The sequence below is a fragment of the Vigna radiata genome, chromosome 9 (assembly GCF_000741045.1).
Source record: "Vigna radiata var. radiata cultivar VC1973A chromosome 9, Vradiata_ver6, whole genome shotgun sequence".
Classification (NCBI taxonomy): Eukaryota; Viridiplantae; Streptophyta; class Magnoliopsida; order Fabales; family Fabaceae; genus Vigna; species Vigna radiata.
This window is the reverse complement of record NC_028359.1, coordinates 2,186,906-2,199,157: the sequence shown is the minus strand read 5'-3', so window position 1 is coordinate 2,199,157 and position 12,252 is coordinate 2,186,906. Positions and strand designations below refer to the sequence as shown.

The window sequence follows — 12,252 nt, the reverse complement described above, 5'->3', positions numbered from 1 at the left end:
ATATACAACTTGTTTTGATTGTTTGGTCAAATATATATGCTTACTACTCATAAAAGAAAAGAATTTAAGAAAATAAAAATGAAAACCTATAATATTTGAAGGTCTTTCCGTTTACTTGCTTGGTAAATAAATCGTTGACAATTTATGTCACTTAATGTAGACACTTTAATTATAATTTTTTTATTTATTTCAGAATCTGTTGTATATTGTTACTGTTTAAAATAAATTATGACAACATTTATGGTGTTTTTATGTTCGACTTGGGGTGACACAACTTGCTTAGATTATTCGGTCAAATACTGCATACTTAGTACTCATAATAAAAATAAAAATAAGAAATTTAAAACAAAACAAGAAAAAACCTACAATTAGAAGGTTTTTCTTAAATAAAGTCTCATATTAGAAAGAAGAATTAGATATTGGTTTATATACACATAGATACTCTATTGGTAAAAGATCTTTTGAAGTAGTATCAAAAACAAATCTGTTAAACCTTGATTCAAAACATACAATATCTTACCAATGTCGATCAAAATTTGAAAATTATAAACATTTCAGGATGAGTTGCTTTTCTAAATATGGCTATATTTTTGTCGTTTTTATGTTCTATTTAATATAATCTTAGTTGGGATATACGCCACTTGCATATAGCTTATTTTGTCACTAGAGAAAATGCGTACTTAGGATGGTAATGTAACTCAAAATTCAATGATATTGAAGTAGAAACTTATTTCTACATGTACAATTTTTGTGTAAAAATTATTGAATAAAATTCTTGACAGTTCGTGTAGACAAGAAAGTTTTTAGAGGTAATTAATTTTTTCATAGAGAATTTAAAATATTTTATCTTAAAATATAATGCTTGTCTAGAAAAATTAATAACAATTTGAAACTTAAAAAAATTATTATATTAATTTTATCATTTAGAATTAAAAAATTTTAAATTTCATTTGTAAAGTTAAAATTTGAAATTCTTTTATACATTTTATTTTCTTAAAACTTATGTTTCTTGTTTATTTGTTTTCTCTGGGACTTAATGTATGTTGAAATATCTTCGATTTAATTTCAATTGAAACATTGCTTACTTAGCAAACGTTAGACATTTTTATTGTCAAAGTTTCATTTTATAGTCAAAGTTTATATATATATTTTTTTTATATAAACTTATGTTATTTTTCAATTTACGTTGTTAAAAGTTTTTTTTTTTTTTTTTTTTTTTTTTTTTTTTTTATATTAGTAGTGCTTTTCAGTTAATGTCAAATGCATTTTTTTATTGATATCTACTAAGATTTTTTTTTTGTTGTCGTAAAATAAAGTTGTAATTTTTTACCGACATTGATTATAACATAAGTTGGGTTTATTTTGTTTTTATCAATGTTTTAGAATGTTTTTGACCAACATTGGTAGTAGTACTACTTTTAGCCAATATTAGCTAGTTTTTTTTTTTATTGATGTTAATGAAATTTTTTTTGGTGAATGTAAGTCAATATTTTATTAAGTTAATGTTCATATACGATTTTATTTTTTATGTTTTATTTATGTTTTATTTTTTTATGTAGTTTACATGGATAGAAAGTGTTAAAATAGGTTGATGTTATTTCTGAATTGATGTTTCACAATATTTTTTTTATTAATGTGAATAGATATAAATCATATATTTTTTCATTGAAGTATTTAATGATTCTTTCTTTTATACATTCAGAATAATTTTCTTTGCAATCGATTTAATTTGTACTATTTATAGCAGTAATTTTTGTATTCAAACATGTTTAGTGGCATATTGTTTCTCCAAAGTTTTTAATCTAAAATTAATATACATTCTATTCAATTTCTTTACACTTTCATTTCACTGCTACTGATTCTAGAAGGGAATGACAACTGTTCTTAAAGTGTTTATTAACATTAATTACTCAACTTTAGTTATTGCTAATTCAACCCATTTCACTACTTATAGAAATGGATACTCATAGTTGCAATATATTTTTGTTTTGTTGAAATGGTAAATCGAATATTTATATGGGAAAAAGGATAAAGATGAACGTGTGATTGTCAGAAGTGAGGGACAAGAGAGACAAAACAATGAATGCACAGCAACTTGTACAAGGAAACACAGTTAGAAAATGTTGGAACATGCAGAACACCAATTTTTAATCTTGTCTCATAAAGTCAAATGGATGTTTCCAAGTTTTAAATGTATAGGCTACTTGATATTTCAATCAGATTTTGAATGAATATTGAAAAATAATATTTAATGAATGTCTGTTTTTGTAATTTTATTTAAAATTGATTTTGTAAAACCAACTTTATTTAAGTATATTTTTTATTATAAAATTTTAATATATAAATTATATCACAAATTTTAAAAAAATAAGCGTTTTGAATATATACACTCTCTAAAATAGAAAATATTTAAAAGGAAAAAGTATTTAAACTGTGTTTGACATCGATTCTAAAATAATATAAAATTATTAGATATGGTAAGAACATAAATTTTACCGTCGACGTCTAATAAGAATAATTGGTCATTCATAATAGAAGATTTAAAAGACTAAATGTTTTGTTATCGTCTTACGATAGATGTTAATGTTTTGATTTCATATCCATAGAGTGAAATTGTTAATATCATCACCATACATCTGAAATATTGTCTGTTTTTGAGAATGAAACTTTGTTACATTCTATTTTTAAAAGCCACTTAGAATTGTTGGACGTAATAGGAACACAAAAAGACACATTTAATGTATAATTAATAATTTGAATTGTGATACCAAATTATTTGGATTATTGAATTTTTCAAGGAAATAAAGTTACTTTGGAGATAAAAGGAGATAAAATAAAAAGAAAGATGTTGTTAGATGATTAATGGAGAAAATTGTTAGACAAGTTTGTGAAATGAACGTAAAGAGAACAATATTAAAAATATCTGATTATATATAACATAATCTGTAGTACTCTTCAGGGGATAAGAAGCCTCTCAATGTATTGAAATTTCAAACTTTATAAATCAATTTAAGGTTAAATTTGGTAAATAAAATTCTCTAAATATTATCATTTTCAATTTAAAGTTTTTATACATTAAAAGAATACGAATTAAATTTGAGTTTATACTTACAAATGTTAATTATTTGGTCTCATATATGGCCGTAATAATCACAATCACGCTATATATATACTACATTTTATAAATACTAAAATTAAAATAAGCAAATGATATGACCTGATATACTAAATATGAATAATTTTTCAATCATTCGAACGAACCAAAGGAGTTTTGCAAATTTTAACTTTTTAGTAACATTTTAATTATAAAAAAAATTATAAATATGCAGCTTTAATAACATTATTAATTATATAAATCTATTAGCATACAGATAAAATCGTAAGTCAGCGGTCAACTTGGTAACATTTTGACTTTTAGTTAATTTGTTCGAATTGACCGATTCAGTATGAGTTTAATAACACGTTAGTAAATATTGTTTTCTTTGAATATAGTATCAGATGAAATTTGCCAGTTTAACTCAAAATAGAAACGACTTATAGTTCAGTAGATCTGGTGAACCAGTAAAACTTGATAAACACCAAAACAAAATAAAAATAATCTAAAGCATTTTCACTTTTTCTATTTTAAATTTAAAATTGTTATTTTTAAAATCTATTGTTTTAAATTGTTGAAATTTAAATTTACATATTATGGTATACTCATTTGATTCATTTTCTTAATTTTTTACTGTTAAAAATTATATAATATATTATATACAAACTTTAATATCATACTATATTTTCTCATCTTATCTTATATTGCTTTATTAGTCGTTCTTCAATTATAGTTTAATCACTCAATTGTTGAATTATTTTTAAAGGATATAGCGATGAATCTATTCATATTATAAGACCTGTTTAATTTATGTTAATTTATATATATATATGACATATGCTTTTTCTTAATCAATGAAAAATAAAAAAAAATTATATAAGCTTAAAATTATATATATTTTTTATTTTAATCTAAACTTCATCTTTATAGAAATATAAATTTTTATATTCTCAAGATTAAGGTAGATATGTCATTTGGCTGTATGTAGAATTAAAGTTTTGACTAAGTTTAATGTTGACATTGATTGTGCTATTATTAGTGAGGCATGCAACTACTTGTAAGGATAACTGATTATTTATATACGTTTATCTATGTTTTTTATTCACGTGTTGTATGAGTTGAAATATATTGTAAAGATAAAATTGATTAATGGTATTAATTGAGATCATGTTAGTTTTTTTCTTCTTCTAAAGAAAATACAAAAGATTTAAGTTATATCTATTAAAACACTATTTTAATTTAAAATTTTAAGATATAATGAGTTCGAAAGTTTTTATTATAATATTATTTTAGGTAGTTCATTTTATTTGATGCCAAACTTCCAATTTATATTTAAATTTTTAATATTTTTTCTCTAAAGCATAGTTTTCTCAATATTGATACATTCCTTTTTATGTAAAACGGCTTTGATGTTGACTATTTCTTATACCGTGTGGCTTATCATTAACGAGAGTTGCTTGTCTAATGGATAAATAAAAACAATAGACTCAAATAGCTAATTAAATCAAATTAAATTAATTGATTGTGGTGCAATATATTTAAATTTCTATAATTATATTAACTATTTGAATTTAATATAATTTGTTGTATAATGATTAGGATAGGATATTATTAAATCAAGCCGGAAGTATACAATTTATTATATTATAAAATATAATAATGAAATATTAAGTTACTCTAATATTAATATTTTACAATAGTTATTCTTTATCTTAATTATATATTTTTTTATGTAATAAATAAAACAGAGTTAACTTTTAAATTTATTAGCTAAAAAAAAAAACTCAATTTCACATTGAGATTAGTTCCAAATCTCTAGCTATTACATTTTTCACGTTAAAATTTGATTTGAAGTGTTAAGAATTAAACTTTAAGTCATGAGAATCTAAATTGAGAATATCAGTTTCTTATGCTGAATTTGTTTTATTTTTTCAGGTTGTGAAAATAACATTCTTAGAAAAGTGTCTTACGAATCATATTTTTTGAAGATGTTTCTATATAGAAAGTGTGAATTTAACTTTGCCCTTTTGAATTAAATTTGGTTTAAATTGTTATAAAAATGTCACCATTATAAAATTATTCAGTGTCTGTCACAAAGAACTAAAATTTCATAGTAAAAGTATCATGTTTCTTAATGGAAGTATTATGTAATGCTAGTTGTGAAAAGCTAAAAGAATGTGATGTTGGTTTGATTATTTTATTCTAAGTCATCTCTATAAATAGCTGTTATCACCTTAACACTTCTCACAAACGAAGCAAGGTACAAGAAATCAAACACTGTTGGTGTAACTGAGAGAAGTGAGTAAAATGTATTCTGGGGTGAAGGCGTTGTTCAACAGAAGCAAGAAGCTGAAGGGTAGCGTGGTGTTGATACCCAAGAATGTGTTGGACACAAATAGCATTACCAGTGTGAAAGGGGTTGTTCAAACTACCATGAGTGTAGTTGGTTCAACATTCATTGATAGTCTCAGTGCATTCTCTGGTAAATGTGTGTCTCTTCGCTTGATCAGTGCTACCAAAGCTGCTGGTATTACTTCTCTCTCTCTCTTTCACTTCTTCTCTATCAACATGCATCACATTCAAAAAACATGTCAACAACCAAGTTAACTTGTTCTAAAATGTATATATTACATATCACTATTAAACAAAATATGTATCAAATCGATGTTTGCAGAAAATGGAAGTGGGAAAGTTGGAAAGAAGACTTATTTGGAAGGTGTAATTTCCACCATGCCAACTTTGACAGCGGAGAAATGTGCATTTGATGTTCATTTTGATTGGGACATTGAGGACATGGGAATTCCTGGAGCATTTACAATAAGAAATCATCTGCTAGTTGAGTTCTTTCTCGTCAGTTTGACTCTTGAAGATGTTCCTAATCGTAAAGGATCATTGCACTTCGTTTGCAACTCATGGGTTTACAATCATCATCTTTACGACAAGGACCGAATCTTCTTTTCTAATGAGGTAAGCCACTATTTTCATGTATCATAAAATTAAAATACCATTTTTCAAATGTTTCCGAAATAATTGAAGCTTTTTAATCATCTTCACCACAACAAGTTTAAGTTATTTATATAATGAGCATTAAATAAATGTATATATATATATATATATTGCAGACATATGTTCCAAGTGAAACACCAGTAGCATTAGTGAGCTACAGAGAAGAAGAACTGCAGATTCTGAAAGGAAATGGAAAAGGGAAACTGAGACAATGGCATAGAGTTTACGATTACGATGTTTACAATGATTTGGGCAATCCTGACAGCAATGAAGACTTGGCTCGTCCAGTTCTTGGAGGGTCTGTCACTTATCCCTACCCTCGAAGAGGAAGAACCGGAAGAAAACCCACAAAAAAAGGTTTCACTTTTACTTCTTAAACATAACTCAATTTTGTTTGTGTAAGACAAAGTTTAAGAAACTTTTGGCTTCATTTTGGTGTAATTTATGGTGTTATTCGATTCGTGGCAGATTGTAAGAGTGAGAAACGAAGCAGTAAAATTTATGTTCCAAGAGATGAACATTTTGGTCACTTAAAGTCATCTGACTTCCTTTCTTTTGGGATAAAATCTATATCAAAAAACGTGTGGCCTTACCTCAAACCTCGACTTGATTCAGATATCTCAAAGGATGAGTTTGAGAGCTTTGATGAAGTACATCACCTCTCTGAAGGTGGCATTAAGCTGCCTCTTGATACTCTCAGCAAAATTAGCCCTTTACCTCTGCTGCAGGAGATCTTCCGCACTGACGGTGAAAATGTCCTCAAGTTTTCAGTACCTCATGTAAATAGAGGTACATATATCATATTATACACATAATATTTATATATGCTAGCTACATGTAACGTCAAAATTAATAAATCTGACAATTGTTTTTGTTTACTGTTTGGAACAGTTAGTAAATCTGCATGGATGACTGATGATGAATTTGCGAGAGAGATGCTGGCTGGTGTAAATCCTTGTTCGATTCGCCGTCTACAAGTAAGTTGAAATAGAAGTTGTACCAAGCTTGTTCTCTTTCATATTTCTTGATAAATAATCTTTGATACATAATGTTTGATGAAATGACAGGAGTTTCCACCACAAAGCAAGTTGGATCGCTCAGTCTATGGTGATCAAACCAGTAAAATCAGTGAACAACATTTGAAGATCAACCTCGAAGGGGTCACACTAGATAAGGCAATGATTCCGCTTAAAAAAACATCATTGTTAGAATGTTTTTTGTTTTTGGAGTGTTGTTATCCATTACTGCATCATGAAACTGGAGTTGTTAACATTTTGTATCTGTGGAACAGGCAATTAAGCGTGATAGATTATTCATACTGGATCACCATGACGTATTCATGCCGTTTTTGAGAAGTATAAATGAATATACATCATCAAAGGCTTATGCAACGAGGACAATCCTTTTCTTGAAAGACGATGGTACCTTAAAGCCATTGGCCATTGAGTTAAGTTTGCCACATCCAAATCAACAACTGGGTGCCTGTAGTAAAGTGGTATTGCCTGCAAACGATGGAGTTGAAAGTACAATATGGCTATGAGCCAAGGCTCACGTTATTGTGAACGATTCCTGTTATCATCAGCTCATAAGCCACTGGTATGAACTCTGTCACTGAAATCATTGCACAAAGCTTTAATATATGCATACAAAATTATTCCTAACCTTTTTTTATTATATGGGGTCACAGGTTGAATACTCATGCCGTGATTGAACCCTTTGTCATAGCAACAAACAGAAATCTGAGTGTTCTTCACCCTGTTCATAAACTTCTATTTCCTCACTATCGTGACACAATGAATATCAATGCACTTGCTCGAGAATCACTTATTAATGCTGATGGCACCATAGAGAACTGCTTTTTGGGTGGAAAGTATGCTATGGAGATGTCTTCGGCAGTTTACAAACATTGGAAATTCCCTGAACAAGCATTGACAGCTGATCTTATCAAGAGGTAATCTATATGATCGTGGGAGAAATTTTACATAAAGTGAGAATTATGTAATGAAATTAAATCAGTTTTTTCATAAACTAAAATTAGATTATATAACTATTGTATATCTATTTCATCTTTTCTGTAACCTTATATCAACTCACGTCTAAGAATTTAACTCACAAAGATAAATTAAATTTAACTTACAAAAGAAACCCATTTTATTTTTCTTTTGAATCTTAATTTTTGATGCTTTTATGGATAAAATCTAAACCTATATATATAATTATATAATGCAATTATATTGATCTCCACGTTATAATTCAACATTCACTCTTTATTAAGATATATATAACTTTTAGGCAAGAGTAAATATTTGTGGGTGATCCAATAGGAAATAATATAATAAACGTTATTAAAGTAGATTATAATATTACATTATTAAGAAGTGACTTCAAGATTAAATCATCCTTAAAACATCAACTTGTAAAATGAATATTCCTTTCACTTATATATATATATATATATATATATATCAATGAGTTTGTTAACACGCGTACGCCTGTTTTTCAGTTGGTACGTTTTAACAATATGTATCGGATCATAGTAGACAAAAATACTCTCATTATGAATTCTAAGTTGTAAGGTTAAGGATATTTAAATAATTTTCATTCTCAAAACTAAAAGAAAAAAAAGAAACCCCAAAACCCTTCCTCACCTCCCGCATTCCTCTCAACCTTTTCTCTTTCATCTTTCTCCCTCCAACCTCCAACAACATTTTCTCTGTCATTCCTATTGTTGCCCCAATTGGAAAAAAAATCAGAAACCCTTTGTCATCAGAGATATCTTCTCTCTCATCTCAACATTTTCTCTGTCATCACTCCACCATTTTTTCTCTCATCTCAACCCAATTGAAGATGGTGGCGGTAATTTGAATCAGAGATATTTTTTAAAAATTGAAAAAGTTTACTCTTTTATAATCATTTTATATTTATTAATNTGTGTAAAATGAATATAAACTTTGTCACTNTANGTTACTCTTTCCAAATCTCAAAGGTAAAAAATGAGTTTACTGTTTTTTATCTTGCACAGTGGTTAAAGTTTATTCTAAACGCCTGTAGAAGTTGATTCACTGATAAAAACGGGACATAAGGAAATTAAAGAAATAGGTTTAGAAGAGCTCCTTAGGAGTACAATTCTTTCAATTCTAGGTTGTAATCTTACATCATGTATCCCATATCAATAGAGAAAGGAAAAAGAAACACTTTGTGTAAAGGGAAAAGGACAATAGAGGAAAATATCTTGTTCTTTAAAAATATAATGAAATGTGGTGTAGATGTGTAAATAATATATGAAAATTTAATTGATTTATGAAGGTTTTATTTACATGATTTAATTTAAAAATGAAATTTAATAATAATAAGAAGGGAAAATATATAACACATCCTCCAAATGAACGAACAGACATTTATTTACATGATTTAATTTAAAAATGAAATTTAATAATAATAAGAAGGGAAAATATATAACACATCCTCCAAATGAACGAACAGAGCAAGAGCAACAAATTATGATGTCACGGGTTGTTGTGTGTGGCTGAGGGAGAGTATGGAAACGAGAGAGAAACAAATTGGATAAGTGAGGAAGGTGAATTAGGTTTAGGTAAGGGTTTCTGATTTTTTTTTTCAATTGGGACAATAAAGATGACAGATAAAATGTTGGAGTGAGAGATGAAAGAGAAAGGGTTGAGAGGAATGAGGAAGGTGAGAAAGTGTTTGGGGGTTTCTTTTTTTTTATGTTTTGAGAATGAAAATTATTTAAATATCCTTGACCTTAAAACTTAGAATCCATGATAAATAAGGGTATTTTTGTCTACTATAATCTGGTACACAATGTTAAAACGTACCAACTGAAAAACAGGCGAACGCGTATTAACAAACCCATATATATATATATATATATATATATATATATATATATATATATGATTGGTCTTGCCTGTAGTACAGTAATATCAAACTGATTTTTAAAAATTCAAATTTTGACTTTTGTCAAATGAGAGCCACTCAATATGTGCAAACTAACTTTCTTAAAACTGATTGACATGAAGGAACATTTTTCTGTGTTATAACACATTGTTTCTCTTTCATAATGGAAAGCTATATCATTGATAACGATTTGTTTTGCATGTTTAAGGGGAATGGCTATTGAGGATTCGTCTTCTCCGAACGGCCTCCGTCTTGTGATAAAGGACTACCCTTATGCTGTGGATGGATTGGAGATATGGAATGCTATCAAGACATGGGTCAAAGAATATGTGTCCTTGTACTATGTGACAGATGATATGGTTAAAAAAGACCGTGAACTCCAAGCTTGGTGGAGAGAAGTTGTTGAGAAGGGTCATGGCGATTTAAAAGAAAAGTCGTGGTGGCCTAAAGTACACACTCGTGAAGAGCTTATTCAATCTTGTACTATCATTATATGGGTTGCTTCAGCTCTTCATGCAGCGGTTAATTTCGGACAATATCCTTACGGTGGATTTATCCTCAATCGTCCAACTCTTAGCAGAAGATTGATACCGGAAAAAGGAACAGCAGAATATGATGAGATGGAGAAGAATCCTGAAAAGGCTTATTTGAGAACAATTACGCCTAAGTATCAAACTCTTGTTGACCTTTCAGTGATAGAAATATTGTCAAGACATGCTTCTGATGAGGTGTACCTTGGACAGAGGGACAATCCATATTGGACATCTAATCCAAAGGCAATAGAAGCCTTTAAAAGGTTCGGAGAAAAGTTAGCAGAGATTGAGAAAAGAATTTCAGAAAGAAACCATGATCCGAATCTTAAAAATCGAACTGGACCAGTTCAATTGCCTTATACTGTTCTTCTTCCCAACAGTGATACGGGTTTAACTTTTAGAGGAATTCCAAACAGTATCTCTATCTAAACTTGTGCATGGTATTTAAGCGTGACTTTAATATTACGTATCTGTTTGATTATATTGCATTTCGGTATCATTTGTTAAGAGTTTTAAGAAATAAGGTCTTCATATATATCTAAGGTTGTTGGTCAATTTTTCTGGTTGTGGTTTTACTATTAGGGTTTTTTTTACTATTGTTTGCTGTCATATATGTATATGACCTTCTGTACTGATCTTTGGCATGGCTTATGCTGAAGTTAAGCTCTTATGTTAGTAACAAAAGCATTTCCTTATTAAGAAAACTCGTTATATTTGACAGGGAATTGTTTCTTTTGTATTATTTTAGCAGAGTTGTGATAAGTTCTACAGAAAAAAAAAAAAACTCATTCTCCTTTATTTATTAAGCCACTAATATAAATATATATTACAAACAGCTTTCAAATAATGTTCTTAAACATAATTATAAATATGATGATAATTATGTTTATGAAAAAATAAAATATATATCTCCCTATCAATAATAAAATAAACCATCATAATGATACTGAAATATATGAAGATAATAAAATAGGAAGATCTTGAATGTCTGACATGCACAAAAAAATAGTCAGATTGTGTTTTTATTTTTGTCCAATGTATACTAGTTATAAGAAGATATGAAGGACAAATAGTGCTAGCTATTATTTCATTACGAACAAAATAAGATCAATTTCAATCTATTTAATTTTTTCATGAAAAACCTGAGTATTGCTATTTGACTATAGTCTAATAGCTGATTTTTTTTATTAAATTGTTCTAGAATAAAAAGAAAAAATTACATATGAATATAATAATATATATAAAAAGAATTACTAAAATAATATTTATTTATAATAAATCTTAATTATTTGTATTTATTTATATATTATAAATTTAGCTTTATTTATGATAAAGATAAATTTAGTTAATATATTGTTTCGAGTGTGGGGTCGAGAATCAGAGTTAACATTCTCACACTTAACACTCTTTCACATTTTTTTTTTAATTTTTAGTGTTGTCTTAGGATTTCATTACAAAGTTATCCTTCTTCTCAATTCCATTACAAAGTCAATTATATGTTTTGATCATTATCATAATAAATTCTTAAATTCACAATGAATGCAAACATCCACCTTAATTATGTATTTATAAGTTTTGAAATAATTTTTTTTTTATTAAAATTGATCTAATTATGACAAAAAATCCAAAAGTCAATATATGTGTTCGAAGAAGTGTCGTCTGTGTACTCACTCCTTGGCTTCCCTAACCGAAAGCTCATCA

The 12,252-nt window shown here is 27.8% G+C and overlaps 1 pseudogene; it reads left to right on the top strand.

Annotated features, from left to right (window-relative positions):
• Positions 1-5,401: 5,401 nt before the first annotated feature.
• Positions 5,402-10,980, top strand: LOC106773508 (annotated as a pseudogene).
• The last annotated feature ends 1,272 nt before the right edge of the window (positions 10,981-12,252 follow it).